The 24,395-nt window shown below is 35.5% G+C and overlaps 1 pseudogene; it reads left to right on the top strand.

The window, feature by feature from the left end:
* The first annotated feature begins 2,992 nt into the window (after nucleotides 1–2,992).
* Nucleotides 2,993–24,395, top strand: part of LOC149140957 (putative protein phosphatase 2C 27) — a 32,489-nt pseudogene continuing 11,086 nt past the window's right edge.

Consider the following 24,395-nt stretch of genomic DNA (forward strand, 5'->3'; position numbering starts at 1 on the left):
TCCCTTTTTTTGGTTAGTTTATCGTTTTTAGCTAATATTGGGTCATAGCAATTATCTCAGATACTGTATGGAGACACTCTATTTGTCTCAGGATTTGTATGGGGACCCTATGTTTTGATTGCCAATTTGAGTAGATTTTAGATTGGATGGGTGCTTTTTTGTACTTCAATGTTTAGCAATACATATCTAGATTCTAGATTCAAAAGGAAAATGTGCTCCAGGCAGAATATGATACAATCAAATGATAAGAGATACAAACTTATGGAATTGTAAACTATTTTTTTCTATAAAAAATAGTTAGTTTTTCTATTTGAAAATAAAAATAAAGAGTGACTTAATATTATATTATCTTAATAATACACTTCATCATCGATTATTTTATTTTTTATGGGCTTACATTTTAAAGGACATGGGGTGGGCTTTGATTCACTTATTTATGCATAATAAAACTATTAATATAGTGCAACCACGTGTTCAACCACTAACCTCCATGGCTTCAAGGCTAGGCCATAATAATAATATTGTCTTAATAATATAATCCATATAGGTTATATATTGTCTTAATAATACACTTCATCATCGATTATTTTACTTTTTATGGGTTTACATTAAAGTACATGGGGTTGGCTCTGATTAACTTCTATATGCACACATTATAAAACTATTAATATAGACTCTCTGAGTGCAATCACACATTCAACACTACATCAAGGTACCTCCATGCCTTCAAGGCTAGGCCCTCATGGGAATGAACATTGTCCAACAATGAAAAACTCCTTACTTTCCACCATTGGATCCAACCTATTTGAGCCTCTTTTAAAGGACATGACATATGTTTTGATTTGCTTATGTCTGCACAAGTCACAAGACCAATTTTAATATATCTTTTCTAACTACACCACATATTTGATCACTGTCTAAAAAATGGTCTGGGCTAGACTCGCACGACTTTAAAGCTAAACCCTTAAGAAAACAAACTTGCATAAAAATTAATACAAATCATCAAATTAAATATTATTTTTAATTTAATACATAAATTATATTATATAATTAATATTAATATTTAAATTATAAAAGATTGTTATTCTACTCATTGAACAACATGGTGCATAGTCATGATAATGCTTTGACTCACTATTAATTCCCTTGACTTTTTTTTATATCAAATGCTTTAACTAAATTTTTTGAAAAATATATATATATTTAAAATTGTCTAAACAATTTCATTGGCTTTTCATTGGCCATACACGTTTGGGGTCTTATTGTGAGCTTCTCTCTTCCTAATGTATATTTCTCATAAGAAATTTTATATTAAGCAAAGCCTTATCTCTCATGAAATATTGCATACCATATGCATTTCTAATATTACAAGCCTCTCATGAAATATTTCATGCCATATGCCTTCTATTACAAGTCTATATTGGAACATGACTTTGATGGTAAAAGCTTCTATCTAATCCATTGGTTCAGTCAAATCATTGTTGCACCGCTTCTGTCTAATCTGCCATTTGGACACTCCACCGCTTTTGCCTACTATTCTAGGCACCGGTTCAATGTTGTGCCATGCTCAATGCATGCTCAACGTGGTCACAATTTCACCACGCTTCATCATGACTCGAAGAGCCACTTAGTTTCCCTGAGGCACCAAGTTCTGATAGTAGAAGCAAAGGGAGCAAAAAGGGAGAAAGCAGAGTAGTGAAAGAGGTATTATAGGGAGGTTTTGAAAGGAGAGAAAATCCACCCCCTCTAAGTTCAATGCCAGAGTTCCCTTTTGACTAGCTTTCTTCTATGGTTCCAGCGCCCCTTCTTGACCAACTTTCTGCTATGGTACCCCCTCTTGACATAGCTCTCTCTCTTGGCAAGTTTTCCACGTTGCAGCTTTATACATAGAACTGAGATATACCTGAGGCTAGTAAGTAAAATATACATGTTTCCAATATTGAATTTAAATTTCCAAATTTGTAAAAATAGTATTGAATTTGCAAATTTGCATTTACAATTTAACATTCATCGACATAAACACATAAGAAAATGCATGCATTAACACATAAAACAAAACAAGAAGAAAATACTTGTAATAACACATAAAACAAAACAAGAAACAAATACTTGTATTAACAAATAAAACAGAGCATAGAGGTAAGCAAGAAAAAAAGTGTGCATATGAACAAACATCTTTGGATTATGCCTATATGACATTGATAAACTCTGTAGCTTAGTGTAAAGCTTAAAGATGACACAATATTACACTATCCCATTTAACCTAAGTGGAGATGTTTTCTAAAGAACATATTGAAGAACATATCCCATCACAATAAGAGGATGGACGCAAATGCTAAACAAAACTTTAGACTTTTCAGTAAATTCCCCAAATACCTGGAAGAAAAAACATGATACGAGAAAGGGAAATATAAACTAGCCTTTCTAGGGCCTATCACAACTGAAATTAATCCATGTAAGTCCAACATACTACTTTTACCCTCTCACTTTTGTGTTGTTGGCAGTACTTTGGTAGTCATGGCCTATATCACAACGTAAATTAATCTATGTAAAGTTGACATAGTATTTATGTTGCTCTATCCTCTTGCTTTTGTGCTGTTAGCAACACTTTCGCCCATGGGGCCTATCAAAGCTAAAATTATTTCATGTAAAGCTAGCATAGTACCTACACTGCTTTACCCTCCCACTTTTGTGGTGTTGGCAACACTTGTGCGCAGCAAGTAGTTGTAAATTTAGCCACACAACATTATTTTCTTCCACAATTTACTAAGCAAGTGTTGAAACTATTAATAAAACCCCACCATATGATCTTGTGAAGTCTATATATTAACAATGTAGGGAAAATGTGTAAATATTGATGACAAAATAAGAAAAATAGAACTGAATAGACATTACAAGACTTTCCTTTCTATATTCCACTATCCACATCTCATTTACTTCACACACATCGCCTCATTATTTGCTTGTAATTCCATAACTATAAAGAGAACTTATGCAAAAGTGGTACTCTCTACTGGTATTTGATGGTCATGGAGGAGGTGATGCAGCATGATTTATTCATAATGATCTTCTAAATTTCAATGTTGAAGATTCAATTTTTCTAGATGCAATTTGAAAGGTTGTAAGGAATGCATTTGTGAAGGTTGATCATGCTTTTGCATATGCTTGTTCCCTTGGCAGCACCTCTGGAACAACAACACTGCCAGCTTTTATATTTGGAAGGCAAGTATTTGCAACTTGGTTAATGTGAACCAATTGTATAGATTATGGTCTGCATGGAAGAAATGGCCTTTTGTTTTGTGAAAAATTTTATTTCTTGGTTGATGTTTTTTGTGATTGAAAGCTTGTTTGTGATGGTTTGCAGGAAGATGATTGTTGCTAATGAAGGGGATTGCAGTGCAGTGTTGGGTAAGAGAGGGAAAGCAATTGAGATGTCCAGAGATCACAAACCAAATTGTAGCATTGAAAGGGTGCGAATTGAATATCTTGGGTATGATGGGTATTTGAATGGTCGACTATCAGTTGCAAGGGCATTGGGAGACTAGCACATGAAAGGACCAAGAGGCTTGAAATGTCCTCTCAGTGCAGAACTTGAATTGAAGGAGACTATAATCACAAAGGAAGATAAGTTTTTAATGATTGGTTGTGAGGATCCCCGGGATGTCATGACTAGTCAATGTGCAGTCACAATTGTATAGAGGGGGTTTATGTTACATAATGATATAGCGTGTTGCTCCAAGGAGTTGGATTATTATTATTATTATCCAATTTTAAGGTCGCGGCTAAGCCAGACACCAAATTGGTGTATGAGACCCCCTTGTTTGTGGGACAAGGGACCCACCTCAACGTAGCGATTTTACCATTAATTCCACGAAGGCATACATACTCTACCCCCCTCTAGTTTTGAAATTATGACCTCTTAGGAGGAAACACATGCCCTTAACCATTAGGCCCACTCAAGTTATGGGCCTAACTAAATCACCACACTCGTTACAATTTGACAGTTGTTGTTGTATGTTTTCTACCAATCCTCCTTCACACCTAGAATATCCTGTTGAAAATGCAACAAGATGATGGAGCTTAGTGAAAAGAAGTCACCTTCACTAAGTGGGCCCGCAGGCTATTTTTGGCACAAAGTCTATTTTTAGACTATGTCTATTTTTAGACATATGGATCATGGTCTATGAGTTGCAGGATGCTATTTGTGGATGATTGGTCATGTTGGTAAAAATAGATGGACTTCTATTTTTAGACATATGGGCGGAGTCTATTTTTAGACTACCAGGCTAAAAATAGAACAATCGAATATTATTAGCTCTTAATAATATTTGTACTATAAACATTATCTTATCCTCTTGGAGCACTTCAGTTCGAGCTACGGATGTGGCACATGTAGCTGCTAGAAGGAAATACACTTTTCTTATGGGTCAGTTGAGCTATTGCATGATGGAATTCAGTTAGAACTCAAGTGATTGAGTTTGGTGGAGTTGATTGAGGAGTTGATGGAGTTGTGTTCAGTTTGACTTAGTTGAACTAGTTGTATTTAGTCTAACTGTAGAATACACTAGTGATGAGTGATGTGAATTAATTATTAATTAATTCACTAATTATTAACTCATAAATCAACTAAAGAATACATCAGTTAACTCAGTGCATGGACAGTTCAGTGGAGACAAGTGTTAGAGGTGAGTGAAAGGGCAAGACAGCTGTCAGTTGTGACTATAGTTGTGCATGAGATTTGCACAATCAATGGATTGAGTATTGCCAATGAGGATTGCTTCGTTCAACCAAGGCAAGTACGAGTTTGGATCAGCCATTCTCATCTATTCTCATGCAGGATTGCGCAGTGGAGGCAGGCAAGCAGCGGAGGAGATTTGAACCTGTGATTGATTCAGATCTGAGCTAGTTTGTGTGTAACAGGTGGAGATAGTACTGAGTACTTGTGAGGAGTATTGTACTATGTATTGTTACATGTTCTCAATCAATATAATATATAGATAGTTGGGGGTTTTCAGCTGTATGCTTTCCCCGGGTTACATACTGTGTTAATGTGCGCATGTGATTGATGTTTCATTGTTTTTAATTCCGCAAAATTGATGATCAACGTAGAGGAGGTTATGTATTATGCATGCATTCCGCAATAGTGTATAATCAGGATAATCTCTATGAATAAGTGTCATATTATTCAAAATTTCTACATGGTATCAGAGCTGTTGATCATCAGATCTATTATTCAGAAAGTGTTTACATTTTATTTCTTCAGGCAGAGTCTGTAATCGGGCCAGGTAGCCTCTGGATTCATCCTTCTTTTGGAAGGTGAGATATCCGGTGAATGCCCATACAGTCAATCTTTGTACAAGAAATACTTTGTTCTCACGAATTTTAGATCAGAAGTAGTTGAGTTTTGAGCTGGTGGAATGGCGCTCAAGGATAAACTTAGAAACATCTAAGTGTGAGAATGGAGACAGTATGCCCCAGTATCTCACGAAGTTCACCCAGTGCCGGGATGAGCTGGGAAGTGTGGGGGTGACTGTCGATGATGAGGACTTGGTGAGCTTGGCTCTCCTTGGTCTTCTGAAGAGTTGGCATTCCTATCAGGACTCTGTCAATGGTTGGGAGAAATTGCCAGGATGGGAGAGACTTTGGTCGGATCCTGTGCAAGGAGGAGATCAAACGGAGCACCAGAGACAATTCTTCATGCATGCATGATGAGGAGAACTATGCCTTAGCAAGTAAGGTGAAGAAGGGGAAGGAGAAGGGTTCTCTTTCCGAATCCAGTTCTTCCAATGATGGGAAGAAGGTTGACAAGTCGAAGGTGAGATGCTTTCGTTGTCGTGAGTTGGGCCATTATGCTACTAATTGCCCAAAGAAGAAATCCAAGAAGGGATCCGGGGAAGGATATGAAGGTGAGGCACTTGCTTCACAATTTGAGTTGGATTTCACACTCTTCGCATGCATGGTTTCATCCATGGTGGGAAGTGGTTGGTTTCTTGACAGTGGAGCTTCTTTCCACATGACCGGTGACAAGACTTTGTTCAGTACTTTGGAGGAGAAAGATCTCCAGATACTCATAGCGATGGGTAATGATGAGAAGTATAGTGTCTCAGGTGTAGGCACGGTTATTTTTCAGAGGGAGCATGGAGCTCGCCTTACCTTGACCGATGTCAAGTATATACCAGGAGTGAAGAGAAAATTGGTGTCGATCGCGATGCTAGAAGACAGAGGCTGTGATGTAGTCTTCAGTAAGGGAAAGGTTTTCCTTAGACACATCATCACTAGACAGGTGAAGCAGATTGCTTCACGGTTCAAGAACCTGTATGCTCTTGAGGTTCAAGATGCATGCAAAGCCTTGAGCAGCGAGGCAACTGATGGAGACTTGGTGGTTGAGAGGGAGCGTATATTACCTCTCAACATGCAGAGCCAGAAGAAGTCTCAGACGATTGTGGAGGAGCCATGATTGGTGTAGTAGCTTCAGGAGGTTGTGAAGTAGCCACAACAAGGGAAGCTGAGAGGAGATTGAGTAGAGACATATACTCATGCAGAGACCTCCAGTAGGGGGAAACTTCGAGCCAGGTGGGCAAAGGGATCACATGCAGCCATACCTCCAGGTAGGAGGTGGGGTGATGTGGATTGATCGTCCCAAGGAGGAGGGGCAGGATCCTTGAGGTACCCAACCTCTTGGATGAGACCTTGCTACGGGAGCCTCGATGTGGAGTAGCAGGAACTGACTGATTGGGTAGAGATAGATGCGGATGGAGCAACAGAGAGAGCGGCAGTGTAGGGAATCCCAGGACAGCGCATAGCTAGCAAGCTGCAGCAATGCGAGAGGCATAAGTGTTTTGCACAGTGCTAGGTGTTACAGAGAAGTGTGCAATGGTGTGAGATGCATGGAGATGTTGCAGTAGTGCAGATGTCAGAGAGGGACTACTTGTCAGCAACAGGTAGAGCTTCAACATCAGAGTGTTCCTAGCCCAACAGAGTGGTCAATTGGGAGTGTTTTTGTTCCAAGTGTTGTTGGAGCAAGTGGACCGGGCAAATGTGTTGCATGCAGAACATTCCAGAGTTGCAGGATAGGGGTTGCAGATAATCCATATCTTGTTGAGAGGGAGTGTTTAAAATGCAACAAGATGATGGAGCTTAGTGAAAAGAAGTCGCCTTCACTAAGTGGGCTCGCAGGCTATTTTTGGCGCAAAGTCTATTTTTAGACATATGGATCATGGTCTATGAGTTGCAGGATGCTATTTGTGGATGATTGGTCATGTTGGTAAAAATAGATGGACTTCTATTTTTAGACATATGGGCGGAGTCTATTTTTAGACTGTCAGGCTAAAAATAGAACAGTCGAATATTATTAGCTCTTAATAATATTTGGACTATAAACATTATCTTATCCTCTTGGAGCACTTCAGTTCGAGCTACGGATGTGGAACATGCAACTGCTAGAAGGAAATACGCTTTTCTTATGGGTCAGTTGAGCTATTGCATGATGGACTTCAGTTAGAACTCAAGTGATTGAGTTTGGTGGAGTTGATTGAGGAGTTGATGGAGTTATGTTCAGTTTGACTTAGTTAAACTAGTTGTATTTAGTCTAACTGCAGAATACACTAGTGATGAGTGATGTGAATTAATTATTAATTAATTCACTAATTATTAACTCATAAATCAACTAAAGAATACATCAGTTAACTCAGTGCATGGACAGTTCAGTGGAGACAAGTGTTAGAGGTGAGTGAAAGGGCAAGACAGCTGTCAGTTGTGACTATAGTTGTGCATGAGATTTGCACAATCAATGGATTGAGTATTGCCAATGAGGATTGCATGGTTCAGCCAAGGGAAATACGAGTTTGGATCAGCCATTCTCATCTATTCTCATGCAGGATTGCGCAGTGGAGGCAGGCAAGCAGCGGAGGAGATTTGAACCTGTGATTGATTCAGATCTGAGCTAGTTTGTGTGTAACAGGTGGAGATAGTACTGAGTACTTGTGAGGAGTATTGTACTATGTATTGTTACATGTTCTCAATCAATATAATATACAAATAGTTGGGGGTTTTCAGCTGTATGCTTTCCCCGGGTTACATACTGTGTTAATGTGCGCATGCGATTGATGTTTCATTGTTTTTAATTCCGCAAAATTGATGATCAACGTAGAGGAGGTTATGTATTATGCATGCATTCTGCAATAGTGTATAATCGGGATAATATCTGTGAATAAGTGTCATATTATTCAAAATTACTACATATCCTAGATCAAAATTCAGGAGGAGCATTTATGCCTGTGAATCATGGGTTTGTGAACCCATCCTGGGTTCTTGCCCCATGAACTTGTTGCTGGATCAGATACTTCCCAGACAAACCCAAGCAAACCTGGTACTTCCCATAAGAACCTGGTACTCAGTATCTTTGAGCTGGATTCTTTTTCGTAAATGGGTTCGGCAAACCCCAAAAATGGGTGCGTGAACCCCGAAAACAGGTGCGTGAGGTTTTCCTGACGACGTTTTTTTGCTTTGACCATAAATCCTTTTCTTCTCACATTCCACGTAATGGCTTGTCGTTGTGTTGAATAAGTTCATGGAAGTTCAAAATTCTATTATCAAATAAAAATAGAGAAATGATTTGGGTATCGGATATCCATATGATATATCAGATGGAAGATAATCTCCTCCTGCCCAAGAGTAGATTACAAATAACTTCATAAGTTTAATGCATCCTTAATTGACCAGTTCACTATAATTACGTTTTTACAGTTGACTTTGGGTTTTTAATATTGTCAGGTTAATGCAGACAGATCGTTGTAACGTACTTTGATCTGAATATGGTAGAATCTTACTAGAAACGTTGTTATGTTATTTCAGTGCAAACCCTATTCTTAGCCTTCATAGTTGACTGGGATGTAGTTAGTAGGTCCACTAAATATATAAGCTAAAGTGTTGTTCATGAAAGGATTAGTAGAATGATGACATTATGTTATTTGAAAACATTCTCTAAGGGACTGATAATAATGAATTTCGTGGAGGTCAGCTTCGTCTATAGGTATTCTACTATTCTTTGACTAGTAGGCATTAATCATCTTTTCTAGCATGAATATGGTGTCATTGTCATTAACTTTATTATAGACCTTAACAACATTTTGTTTCAACTTAATAATGAAATGTATGTATGTTTTAAAACGATTTTACTTTGCCAACTAATGTCATAGATGAGTATCAGATTGTTAGGTTTCGACTTAAATAATTGTTAATATGCATATTGTTAGGTTTCAACTTAAACAATTGTTAACATGTAAGTTCAAAGATTTCAAAATTCATATATATTATAAGTTATAAAATATATAATATATATATAAATTGTAATATACCCCCATTAAACCCACGTACCATGTTTCAAAAAGTGATGCACCCGTCCCCACACCTATCCCCGAACCCACGTTTCCTAGCAACATAGATTTCCCCTAAAGGCCTAAATTGTCTAAAAAGTCATTCAGAATGTCCATAAAGGAACCAATAGAAGAAATTAGTTTTATTATTGAGTTGATTTGATGAATACCTACTTCACATGAAAGGAGACATGCAACAAAGTGAACATTTAACCATTTACCCCCTTGTTTATTTATTGTGAAAGTTAGTTCAATAATTTAAAAGCTTATTATTGATATGGAGGTGGAACTTGGAAGTACTTTGCAAATCTATATTATTGGACAACAAAAAAGAAGAGAGATTATTAGTAAACATCACATCGGGAGTCTATACCTTGTCCTCCTCTCTGTAAACAAAACCAAGGGATTTGAACCCTGGATCTCTCAACTTTCACATATTTCAAATTACTACAATCACCAATTAAGCTGCCCCAAAACAATTGATACCAATATATTATCTAAAAAAATTTAACCTAAAATCACAAAGTCAGAGCAACATATCTTGCTCTTGACACTAGATAGCCTCATAAATATTGGCAATCTTGCAAACATGGTTCAAAGTGGAGTGTGACATCTATCCTCCAACGCATGGGAAAGATTAGTCTAATTGCTCCAGGAAAGGTATATTGGCTACCAGTTTGGTGTGGTGGTGTATATAACAGGATTGCAAACATTATTGAAAATTTGATTGGCAACAATGCAGTAGTACAGATAGGATATTTGATAGCCACTCATCATTATCGCTTCTTCTTTTTTACCTCTTTGATATTAGATAGGTCTAATTTACCCGCCCAGTCAATTCTATTTCTCGGGGCCTGAACCAAAGCAAATTGAATTGATACCTCATGAGAGAGGACCAATAACTTAATAGATACTTTAACCAACTAAGTTACCCATCAAAGCTTTGATAGCCATTTGTTACCAATATGCATTACGATTATTTGATTTTCTAGGAGGATAACAAACCTTCTTTGTAATATCTCATTTCTTTTTTTGGGTGTTGTCCCTTGCCTTTGACCCATTCATTGTACCTTATTATAGGATATTGAACATTGTGCAACAAAGGCAATAAGAAGAAATTTGATGAGTCCAGAAATGTCTGGTGATCTGTAAATCTTTTTCTGGCATTCTTATATAATTAAAAGAAAGCTTAAATCTTTCCTACAACTTCATTTTCAATGTGTCCTGTGACAATTTATGATCATTTTTCTGGACCAATTTCAAAGTTATGTTAAGTGCTTCCCTTTTTGTCTTAATATGTTTTCTGCCTACCCTTTGTTTCTTTCGTTCTTTAAGAGTGCTTCATAAGACCATAAATATTCAATGAATTCTTCTTGTTAAACACATTAAGTTCTACATGAAAGTATTGGCTTGACTTATTACATTATATAGAACTCCAATCAATAGATGAGAACAACCCATCACTCAGTACTAAGTAAATTTGGTAGTGTGTTAAAGAGTTACTGTTCGATGAACACAATCCATAATTAGTTCTAGAATATTAAGCAGAGTTTGAATGGATTGTAGTTTAGTCCTAGTTTTTTGTTACTTAAGAGTCTTGAGTATGCCCTAAATTTAGTCTATATTCTCTAAGAGTTCTTCACAGGATCAAAAGCATTCAAGGGTTTTGAAGTTCAGAAAGCAACTTCTCATTAATGATTAATAGACCAAGTGTAGCCAGCAGTGTTCAGAGTTTTTGGAAACCTAGATAAAGTTGAAATAAAGTTTATGTGTGAGACACATTTATATTGTATATTAAACTTAAATTGTCAACGGATGCTTCATGGTTATTTATTCTACAGCCCAACCATTTGCATCGTAGCCTTGTTTTATTATGCCAAATATTTATATTCAAAATTATTTTTTAAATTGGAAAATTTTGTTTATAGACATAGTTTTTAGAATTTGAGTGAAGGAAAATTGTTATTACATTATGGCGATCTTTGTATCCAAAATTCATTTTAGAATGTAAAATTATATTTAAATAAATGGTCTTTTAAAATTATATTATTTTTTTATAATTTTAATTATAAAGTTAATATTTTTAGAAATTTTCTCAGGTCGAGTGTCTATGTTAAGCATTAATGCCTTTGTTATGTAGAGTGTGGAGGCTTAGATGTATAGTTTTCTCCTTGATCGTCCATTTGAGTAAGTTACATTGCAATTCAATGGTGATCTTGGCTAGGCTAGGGTGGTGAAAGGATAATCAAATAACAATGATGAAGGTTTTGGTTCAAGTTATGTGAAATAATGATGCTCATTGTAATGATGCCAACGACATTGGGGTGAACCCTCTCGAGCAAGTATACTATTGTTTGATGATTATGGTGGGTGGATAGAGCCCTCTTAGTATGTAGCGCTTCATTGCACTCCCTGCAAGCCCAATCCCCCTTACATTGTGTTTTGCTAAACATTGATATGGCTCGGTTTTCTCTTGAAGTTGTTGATCTTCCCCTCCATTTCTAATTCCCCTATTCATATGAGTGTGGGTTTAATACTAGTCAACCCCTCTATTATTCTTAGGCCGTAGACATTTTTATCAATATTTTTTATCCACAATAAAACTTTTAAAATTTCTTGGTTGCCACATCCTTTATACATATGTTTGAAAAACCTAGCATTACTTTGCTTTTATTTGGTCCCTAGTGTCTAATATCTCTCTTGAAAAAACATCTATACTTAGTCATTTTTCACTTAGTTAAGATGGCAAGATGGAAGCATGACTTATTATTCTACTTGCATATCTCGATCCCCACACCTCAATTACATACTTAGCCACTATTCTAAAATGCAAGATGGAGAGATGACCCAAACTATACTCAACCCTTACACCCATCTCGACTCCTGACATCCTGACTCCCATATATCCATCCATCCCAATTCATCCCGTCCCAACTCTCGATTATCTTGATTCCTATGTATCCCCGTATTTAGGTGTACTTACATCCTGACTTACATACATCTTGATACAACAAATTTCAATTTCCTAACTTTCATGCATTTTCATACTTACCAAATTTCCAATAGAGCATCATTTCCAAGGTGAATTAAAGACTTACTACTATGACTTCATCCACGCATTTGAGTTGATCTTGCCATTCAATACAAAAATTTTCTTGATAAGGTGGTCACATGGTTGTTACATTCAGAAAACAATTATCATTGGTTCACTATTATGTAATGCTATCACAATTAGTTGATGGGTTCATTAATATTCAATGTAACTTTCCTCATCAACTAAACATTAAGAGTTCATTATATCAAGTACCTAGAGGCTATTGAAAGAAAAGATGGTGAGTAGAAAGAAGGATCCTTATTGCAGAGATACTCTTGATACACTTGGAAGTGAGAACCATGACTTTGTATGGTCTTTTGCATAAAAATGGTATTCTGAATTACCAAAAGAGAAATAAGGCACCAACCAAGCTTGGGTGTGTTATCAACAATCTGCCTTAAAAATTATAAGAAGTGAATAATTACAGTCATGACTTTGAGGGGAAACCCACTTTTGCAATGAATATAATGTATAAGACAATATTTAATAATACTAAGACTAGGTACCCTAAGTGTATATATAGGTGACAAAGGGTACAATTATAATGAAATGGTACAATGAAAAGTTCTAGCTTGCATAATTGTATAATAATAGAAATGTAATAGCTCACTATCTAGGGATTAATAAGGAGTTTTAGGGTTAACATGGGGCTTATATAGGGCTTACCATGTCCCTCCCCTTCAAACAAGTGTTGTCCTTGACACTTGACTAATTGTGGGTGTTTCTCCATAAATAACTCATCTTTCCATGTCACCTCTTCCATTAGTACGTTCTTCCATTTGATCAGGTACTAACTAATTGCTTGATTTCTTAGTTGCGTAATCCTTGTTTCCAAGATTGTTTTTGGTTCTAACATGATTTTCCCTTCTTCATTAATCTATGGTAAAATAGTTTGGATTGGGATCTTGTCATCAATTACCTTCTTTAAGCAAGAAACATGGAAGACTAGATGTACACGTGAAGATGGAGGAAACTCCAATTTGTAATCTATAGTTCCACTCCATTGCAACACTTTATAGGGGACATAATATCTTGATGATTATTTGTTTTCCTTCTTTTGTTACTTGATGTACATATGTTTATATGGTTGTAGTCTCACAAATGCCCAATATCCCACTACAAATTCCCTTTCACTACAATGTTGATCTAATGTTGTTTCATCCTATTTTACGTTACAACCAAGTTGTCCTTCAATAGTTAGAGAACATATTATTGGTGTCATGTGTGGTCCTCTAGTGCTCGAGCCTTTACAATCCCTTTCAAGGGTGATACAATGGATGGATGATGATATCCATAAAGTTTCATAAATATGGATGTTTTTTATAATTATAGAGGGATGTTTTGTACCAATATTCTGCCAAGGGAAACCACTTGACCAAGTGTGTATGTTTATCAAATGCAAAGAAATGTATATATCCTGCTAAATATTTATTCACAATCTCAATTTTTCCATCGTATTGAGAATGTTAAGATGAGTTGTAAGCCAATTGAGTTCCCAAAAAGAAAATAATACAGTCCAAAAATATTTGGTGAAAATTGGATTTGTGTCACTTACAATAATCATCGTTATTCCATGTAGCTTTTGGATTGTTTCCATGAATGTTTTTTTCCATTGTACTTGATTTAAAAGGATGAGAAGGGAGAAAAAATGGGCATGCTTCATCATTCAATCTACCACTACCATAATGAAATTCTTTCCTTCAAATTTGGGTAAACCTGTAATAAAATCCATTGAAAATTATTCCCAACACTAGCTTAGTATGGCTAATGGTTGTATGATCCCGAGGGTCTAGATTATCTTTCCCTTTTTTGTTGGCATACCACTTGCTCAGCCATGAAATTTTGCACATATGCTTTAAGACCTTCCCAAAAAAATTATTTATTCATCATATGATATGTTTTTAATAACCCTAAATGTCCTCCTATAAGAGAAGTGTGTAATTACAAAAGACCTTATATTTGAATTGAGAATTCTTACATAAGTATAAGCGAACTTGATACCACAATAAATCATTCTTCCACATTTTTTTCTATTGCACCAAGGTACTCCTGTATTTGTTGAATGATCTTGCATAACTTCCCATCTTTATTCTATTATATCATTGCTTCTTCCACCCAATCAGATTGTGGAATGGAAAAAGCACATAGTAAACCCTCTGCGTGTTCCTCTTTTCTTAAGAGTGCATCTGCCACAATATTTTGTTTTCCCTTTTGGTAGATAATTTCAAAGTCATAACATAGTACCTTTGTAACCCATATTTGTTGCTCTTTTGAAGATAATCTTTCTCTCAAGAAGTACTTCAAACTATCAAGATCTATTTTTACCTTGAAGTGTCTTCTAATTAGGTATGAACACCATTTCTTAATCACATGTATTATGGCCAACATTTCTTTTTCATAGATGGGTTTTAGTGAGTTATTTCCTTTAAATTTGCTACCTTAAAAGGCAAGGGGCCTTCCTTCTTGCATCAAAGATGCACCAATGTTATGGCTTGACACATCACACTCCACAATGAAGGATTTTGTGAAGTCAAGTGTGGCTGGAGTGGGAATTGTACACATAGCCTCTTTAAGTTTTTAAAAGGCATTAGTTGCGTCTTTACTCCAAGGAAATGCTTCCTTTATTAATATTTTTGTTAGGGGTGCTGTTATTTTATCATAATTCTTGAGAAACTTGCGATAATATCCTATCAATCCTAAGAATCCTTTGAGGTTCTTCAAGGTCTTGGGGATTGGTCATTTGGTCATAGCTTTTATTTTTTAGGGTCCAATTTGATTGACGCCTTGATGGGATACAATATGACCCAAATATTCAACTTCTTGAACCCCAAAGGAACTCTTGGAAGGTTTTGCATATAGTTGTTGCTCTTCCAGTAGTGTTAAGACCCTATCAACATTTTGCACATTCTCTTCCTAAGATTTGTTGAAGATTATTATGTCAAAAAAAAAATAACAGAAATTTTCTAAGGAAGGGTTTGAAAATAGAATTCATCGAGCTTTGAAATGTTGAAGGTGCATTAGTAAGTCCTAATGGCATAATCCTAAACTCATAATAACATTGATGCGTTTTAAAGGTTGTTTTCATAATGTCTTCTTGCCTCATCCTAATTTGATGATATCCAAAACAAAGATAAAATTTAGTAAGGAGATTGTTCCATGCAATTTGTCTAATAATTCATCAATGGTAGGAATAATAAGTGTATCTTTTATTGCCTTTTTGTTGAGTTGTCTGTAATCTAGACATATACAGCATGAACCATCTTTTTTATAACCATCACCATTGGTGAAGAGAAAACACTTTGGCTAGGTTGAATGATGCTAGCACCTAACATTTCTTGGACCATACACTCAATCTGACTCTTCTATGAATACAGATATTTGTAAGGCCTAATATTTAGTGGTACACTTCCAAGGTAAAAATGAGTCATGATCTGAAGTAGGTGGAAGACCCTTAGACATATCTATGAACACAATTGTGCAATTACACCATGGCACCCCCATTTTAGCAAATTTTGCATGCTATTAGAACTTATCACTTTAGAGGGTTTCCCTTGGACCTCTAAGATCAATTTTATTTTCTTCTATGGAAAATATTGTGAAAATATCTTGAAAATTAAGCGTCGTTGTTCGTAATGATTTTAACCATTGGACCCCTTATATAACATTAACACCACCCATTTAGATTGCAATCATGGGAATACCCAATAAAAACTCTTCCATGTCCATCTTAATACTATGGCGTTTCCTTGGGCAATTTATGGTACCTCCATATGCAAACATTACTTGAAATTCTAGTTTTGGATATACAAAGTAGTTAACAAGTTTTTCCAATTTGTAATTGATGTAGTTATTAGTAATAATTGAATCAACAAACATTGTTACCTTTTTCTTTTTAATATATCCTTCTCTTGAGGGTTTGTGGAGTATCGATGCTTGCAAATACATGACAAGATATTGTTGGAATAGTGCCTTCTAGCTATGGATCTTGTGATGATGTCAATGCTTGATCTTCTTCATCTTCATAATCTACAGTAGAATAATTGATTCTCGCTGCATTTACGCCCTTGTTCTACCCACTTTCATAGTCAAAACATAGTCCATTTTGATTCAAATTGAATCATTATATTGTTTTTCATCTACCTTAATGATTTCAAGGTGAAAAAATAAGATAAATCAACTTATAAGAGCAGTTTTAGTGACGGGGCCAAGTTGGAGAAATGGGATCAAAAACTTTCCAGTGCCAGTTTGAAGCCTTAAATGACAATATTTTGGGGTAATTTTCCTTCCAAGCATTGCACCTTATGATATTATCCTAAACTCTAAGACCTATTCAACAGTGCAAGAATTGTGCCATTTGGAGTTCAAATGGAAAAGTTATGCCCCCAGAAGTTGATCTATCATGATTGACCACCATAATTTGAGAGGATGCCACATTAGTTCTCATTACTCATGGAAAATGAGCTAGCCATGTGAGAAATATGAAGAATAATCTAGAAGGGTTGACTTTTAACTCATGTTGAGGGTTGAATGGATTAAATTTAGTGCCTAATTAAATATCAAGTTGTGTTATAATTGAAAATATCCTAGCAACCAATGTAACATTAATGGTCACACAGAGGAGAAGTGTTGGAAATTACATCCATAACTCAACTCCATAGCCATAGATTTGAAAAATCAAGTGGAAAGAAGCTCATACCTATATGAGAAGATTGTCTACACATCAATGTAGAAGGAGGTGAATTTAGGGAGCCTTCAACAATAAGAAAAGAAGGAGGTGACCAAACTCTTCCACATAAACATGAAAGTCAAGAAAATAAAAATTGGTGGTTTGATTGACTCAAGATCGTAGGTGAATCTCAATGCAACATAGTTGGTCAACAAAATAGGATTGGAGTTTCTAGATCATCCTAACCCATATCCATTGGGATGGGTAATAAGAATGTATAAATCAAGGTAACAAAACAATGTAAAATTGAAATTTGTTATCAATGTTGATTTTATTGATGAAGTAGAAATGGATGTGGTTACACATGATGTATGTGGGGTTGTGTTTGCGAGTCCCTATATGTACACATTGGATGTAATATTCACGTGGAGAGACAACTAGTATGACCTCATCAAGGATGGAAAATTCTTCAACATCAATGTGCACAAGGACAATTCTAAAATTTCATCGAAAACTACCAACCAAGCTAAGAAACTAAATAGTTCTAGTAAGAACACTACTTTACTATTTTTAAAAGGAACATGATCTATAGAAAGTGGAAGAGTTTCTAGAGGCATACAAGGGAGTTTTTTAGGAGCCTAAAGGGCTACCACCTAAGAGGGAAGTGGAGCATGAGATTTAACTATTGTTGGACTCTCCATTGGAAAAAAGTTGGGTTGTAGAGGAAAATCCATTATAGAAGAAAATGAGGTGAATAATAAATTTCTACAATTGCCAGAGTGAAGTGTCTGCTCAAGGATAGGTATCCCATGTCTAGGATTGATGACCTATTATACAAATTGCAGCAAGAAAAATATTTCACCAAATTGGATTTAAAATCAGGGTATCGCTAAGTTTAAGTCAAAGAACAAGATACTTAGAATACCACCTTCAAAAGCAAACAAGATTTGTATGAGTGATTGGTTGTGCCATTTGGTCTATGTAATGCACTAGATATAGTCATGAGATTAAAGAATGATATATTGTGCCGATATTCATATTCATTTGATATTATTTATTTTAGATGATATACTAGCATACAATTTTACCTAGGAAGAGCACATCTCACATTAGATGCAAGTGCTAGAGACATTGAAGAAGCACTAGTTGCTAATAAATCTCAAGAAGTGTGAGTTTGCACAACAATATTTGGTGTACTTAGCCTATGTCATTAGTGGAGGGGAGCTCAAGATAGACCTCGCCAAGATGGAGGCGATCATGAAGTGGTTGACGCCTGCCAATGTTTTTGAGTTCAAATATTTTGTTGGGGAAACACAACACCTGAGGAAATTCATATTCTCATTTTCAATAGTAGCTCTACCACTCCCATAACTATAAGTGGCAAGAGTTTCCATTAGGGGAAGGGTTAGTAGAAGTCCTTTGAGAAGTTGAAGAAGAAAATTAGTTGGGTATTGGTTCTTTCATTTCCAAACTTACAACAACCCTTTGAAGTGGAGACAAATGCAAGTGGGTATGTTGTGGGAGAAGTCTTGACATATGAAGGAAGGCTTGTATGCTATCATTTTGAATTGTTTCATGGGGGATTCTTAACTACCCTACCTATGATAAGAAGGTCTATGCCCTGATACAAGTTGTCAAGAAGTGGAAACACTATTTGATGGGAAAGAAAATATTCATCCACACATATCACCAACTGCTATAATACTTGTGGGCCAATAATAAGTTACAAAAAACTAAACATTACAAGTGGTTTGCATTTTTTTAGCAGTTTCATTTAGTGATCAAGTACTAGAAGGAACATACAAACAAGTTTGCCAACATGCTTTAAAGGCTGCCCACATTGAAATTCACAACTTTGGGAACTCTACAAGCTAGATAGGATACGCATTCCTAAAGGTGAGAAACTATAACTAATCAGATAGGCTTACACCTCTAAGTTTGCAGGGCATTTTGGTGTAGGGATGACAATTTCCAATTTGCAAAGTTATGTGTATTAACCCAATATGTAGGAAGATGCATCTAGGTTCATAAGAGGATGTATGATTTGTTGTACCAATAAGCCTTGTAAAAGAAAACAAGGTATATAACATCCTTACCTGTAACCATTCATGTTTTGGAAAACATTTCCTTGGAATTTGTGGGAGGTTTACCACCAACAAGGAAGGGGCGTGACTACATGTTCATGGTACCTGACAGGTGCAACAACACGTGCATTCTCATGCCATATAAATAAACCATTACCGAGTAGAAAACAACAAACTTGTTCTTTAGACAGGTCTGGTGCACTTTGGGATACCAAGGAACATCATTTTAGACAATGACACTAGATTTTGCAATGCATTTTGGACAACATTGTGGGAGAAGATGGGCATAAATTTGAAGAGGTCTACAACATTGCATCCACATACATATGGGAAAATCGAAGCAGTTATGAATACTTTTCCAAAAATTATGAGGGGTTACAATCGGAAGCATCCAATACTTGGGATTATAACACTCTTATAACAGATCAATGCGCACTTCTACTAGTAAGTCCCCATTTGAAACTTGGTTTTTATATTTCCCACCTTCACCTTTGGATATTGTATATGGATAGCAAGGAGTGAGGGAGGATATCACAAGGGATGCTTTAAGGGTAGAGAAATTTATTGAAAAGATCGGGTTGATCCATATACAAGTCTAGGAGACAATGAAGAAGTCACAAGAAAAATACAAGGCTAGGTATAATCAACACCAAAAAGAGAAGTTATTTAGAGTGGGGAGTTGAACAAGGAGAGGAAACAAGGTCTGAGTAATAAAATCAAGGCTCTAGGATATGTTCCTTTCAAGATACAAGAAAATGAGAGAGATTATTCCTAAACACTCATTCAACCCCCACACATGCACATTTACTCAATGGTGAATGTGGAAAATCTCAAACTCTATGATCCTTCCATGTTGGATCAGGAAGAGTAGAATGTCATACCTTCCATAGAGGATTTAGCAGCGAGTTTGTAGATAGATTTGACAAAGGATACAATTTTTCATAAGAGGTTTAGAACTCCAATACAGGGGCAATATGACCTTTGGTAGATTGTGTTGAAAGGACAACTTCTAGGCAAGGATGAATGGTACTCAAGGGAGAAGGTAGAGAAAAAATTCCTCACCTCATTTAGTAAAATATTTTGGGGACGAAAAACCTCCAAAATGGGGAGGTATGATCCAAATTGGATCATTATTTTATTTTTCATCCATCTCAATGCATTCAAGGTGGGAAAATCAGTGAAATAAGCTTATAGGAGTAGTTCTAATGATGAGACCCAATTTGGAGAATTATGGTCATAAACCCTATGGGGCCAATTTGAGGTCTTAAATGACATTTTTTGGGGGGTAAAAATTTACTACCCAAGTGCCACACTTTGTGACTAATTTACACTCAATGACATTTCCAACAGTCTAAGAATCACACCAATTGGAGTTTAGATGCAAAAGTTATGCCTCTTGGAAGTTGATCTATCCTGATTACCCATCGTAATTGTAAAGGACCCCACATTAATCCCTATTACTCATGGAAAAGGGGACAACCTCGTGGCGACTATAAAGGAGACTCCATAAGTTTCAAGTAACTTTGACATTTTTTTCCTTCATCCTTTCTTCCATATGTGACAAATAATGTTCTGACTTGGATACTTAGTACTAAACATATTTTATTTCTTCATGAGTCATGGATGAGCTTTTTGGAGGTTTAAAAGGTGAAGTAACTTTTGAAGCACCCTTGGGAGCCATGTGAGTAAATAACAATGCTCCTCTTTTTCCTCTTTATCACAAATTTTGGATCACTAGAAACATATCTTGTAATCAAAATTTATGCCAATTTTAAGTTAGCTACCTTTCAAAACCCTAATTTGTATGTTATCTGGATGACTGAAATTTTTCCTTAAATATCTTTGAAATTTGATTCCTTATAAATATGAAGTTTCGTCCAACAATTCCTTAATATGACTTCTCTGTAATTCTACTGTCTTGACCAAAATTTGACATGCCAAGGTAAAGCTATAGTAATGTTCATGAAACTTATTGATTTTTTGCCTCTTCCCAAGAGAAAAAAATATATATAACATGCCACATGTCCAATTCTTCAAATCTAGTTATGAAATTCTTACATAAGGTGCTTAAGTATGTATCTCAAATCTCTAAAACTTTCACAATATGAAGTGTCCTAGACAAAATTTATAGCACAAATCCCATGATCACTCATTTGAATATGATTTCAGAACCATTCACAAACCCTAACTTCCACATGGTACATCTATGAAATTATAGTGAGCTAGAATATAAAAAATTTACTAGATGTACCATGAGATGTTTTTATAATATGCTCAAAGTTTTATGGTATGAATCTTCCTAGAAAAAAAGAATTAAAGAAAAAATTTGAAGATTGCTTGTTTGAAACTGATTTTAGGACCATTCACAAACCCTAAATTTCATGGTGTATATCTTGCAAAATACAGTGAACTAGAATCTAAAAATTTTATCGAACATACATTTGATATGTCTTCTCATTCTACTCAAAATTTTGTGGTCTTAAATGTCCCAAAAAAAAGTTATAGTGAAAACGTTGAGATGGCTCGTTTGAAGTAGCAAAACCTCAAGATCATAACTCTGATACCAAAAGTTATGAACCATGTTAAAAATGTTAAATAGCCAATAATTATATCCAATTCTATATGGAAACCTCGCAATGAATACAATGTATAAAACAATACTTGATGATCTTATGAATAGGTTTCCTTAGTGCGTGTGTGCGTGTGTAGAGGAGACAAATGATACAATTATAATGAAATTGTACCATGAAATGTTCTAGCCAACATAACAATATAAATGTAATAACTCAATATTTAGGGCATAATAAGGGGATTTAGAGTTAACATGGGGCTTATATAGAGCTTAACAAAGTGACTAGAGTAGTAAAATTAAGTTGCATGCTTAAATTCTTTGACTTCGCAGATGTTCTTTCATGGTGCACACCAAAGTTTGACAGGAAGAAAATCATGGTTAACCTTAAAGAAGCTAGTAGAAATCATATACAATTAATGTCGAATAGTTTTAGAAGAATTTTTCAACTACCCACTCCACACAAATTTTTCAGAGTTGGTGAATAAAATAAGTTCATCAAGAGTCAAGGAGGATGTAGTGATATTATAAAAGGTTTCCTAGAGAAGCCTTCTCCTAATTCAATGGACACTACTCAAATTCAGGTAGATACAAAGGTCGACCCTCACAAATATTTTGCATTGCTTATGGTAAGAATGATTGGTCGAGAATCCGTTAAACATGTACCAATTTTCTTTATATTCTCCACTATTTAGTCAATGAGGGAGTTATATTTAATTATGGTAGTATTATGTCCAAAGAGATTTCCTATCAAATTACAAAAGTACAAAGAGGTTTTTTATGGCTTCTTGTTTGATTTGCACCATCGTTTATGTAAATATATTTAAAGACCTACCTGCTACTCAAAATGTGAATATAGATGAAGAGCTTGATCAATGTTAGTATCCAATATTGTGGAAGCACAAGGCTCCCTTTCACTTCTACCAAAGTCAAAACTATTTTGTCACACAATTTAAGAAGGTGGTTCTTGGTCCTGGTACAAGTAGACTTTATGATCAAGCTCAAGCTTTTGTTTCAAGAAAGGGCATTTTTTAATGCCAATAAAAGTTTTCTTACATTAGGCTCTTTGGTTTTGAAAGAAATCTTATGCACCTTCCTTATTATGTTTATAATATTCATTGGTGAAGTATGTCGACAATAGAAATTTTGAGCACATTTTATCAATCAAAAGAGGAAAAATTAGTTCATCCCTACTCCTTCCAAAATTGGGGATTTCAAAATTGAAATCTATTGTTCATTTAGATGAAATTACTTCATATTTGACACCTTAAAGATGAGGCAAGTTCACCCTTGTAGAGTATTTGACCCATATGGAATCTTCTCTGCACATATGACTGGTACTATGTGTTCTTCAAGTTTTCGTAAGCATTTAGAAGAAGCAGCTAGAGACAATTAGAGTTTAGAAGAAGAGCATGAAGATACTCGTCTACATGATTATATTAATACTTTAATTAGTACAAATTAAAAACAAAATCCCCGGGGTCAACCTACGGTTAGTACTGACTACAATTCCCAAAATAATTCTTGTAAAACCTCTTCAATTTCTAAAATTAAAGGATAAGCAAACACATCTCAAAAAGAGGACTATTGTAGAAAGTGCTAGTGGCAGTGGAGGTGGAGACCCTCCAAGGAGATTGACTAAAATATCTCTTTCAATTGCTATGGGTATAAGGAGAAATAGAAAATAAAAAGGGGAAAGCTAAAAAATAATCCCAAGAGGAACACAATGACTCCCAAAATATGGAGATTGTTGGTATCGTTGAAGTCCCTAGTTAGGATACCAGTAGATTCTGGGAAAGAAAATGCTTCTTGAAGCACTTGTTACTTTGGACCCTATTATTTTTTAAGAGGAATCATTGACACCAAACGAAACCAAATTTGATGAAATAAGTTACAAATTGGGAGGCCTAATGTAAAAAAAAATGGCACAACAATGGAATTCTAACATTGATTGAAAAAATCAAATCTTTTGAAGTTCTGAAGTTTCACCAAACAATAGGGGATGCTCTTCAGTATTGCATTGATGAATAAGAGAGGGAAATTATTACCTTAAAGAAAAGAATTAATGAATTTGAAATTGTTCTATGTGTAGGGGCATTATTTGCTAAACCATTAAGTACATTAATACCCAATAAATAATTATCTAAACCAAATGGAAAAATGAAGGGAGCATCAAGTCTACTAGCATAAATTAGAGATTGTGCTGTTGAAAATATTAACAAGATACTTCCTATAATCTTGTAGTCATGGGAGACCTAAAAGGTAGCTCACCTGGCAGAGCATGTAAATATGTTATGTAAAATATTATGAGATCCTTGGTTCAATCCCCCAATTAAATTATGTGCACATTAGGGGCAGGCATGGTGCACCTAGTGGTCATATAGGTAGTGGATGGAATTGACCTTATGTCATGCAAGTACGAGACCCCCCAATTGTCGACTCCCCTACTCACAAAAAAAAAAAAAAAAAATCTTGTAGTCATGGGAACTAGCACTAGGTTCAGTTACTATTGCTTCTAAAATTACCTCATTTGAAGAAATTTTACAAAAATATCAGGAAATTGATGGGTATTTTTTTTTAATTCTAGAAGTGTTCTCATTGCTAGAGC

The sequence above is a fragment of the Pinus tabuliformis genome, chromosome X (genome assembly GCF_031772625.1).
Source record: "Pinus tabuliformis cultivar Carrire ecotype Pingquan chromosome X, CPIR1, whole genome shotgun sequence".
Lineage (NCBI taxonomy): Eukaryota > Viridiplantae > Streptophyta > Pinopsida > Pinales > Pinaceae > Pinus > Pinus tabuliformis.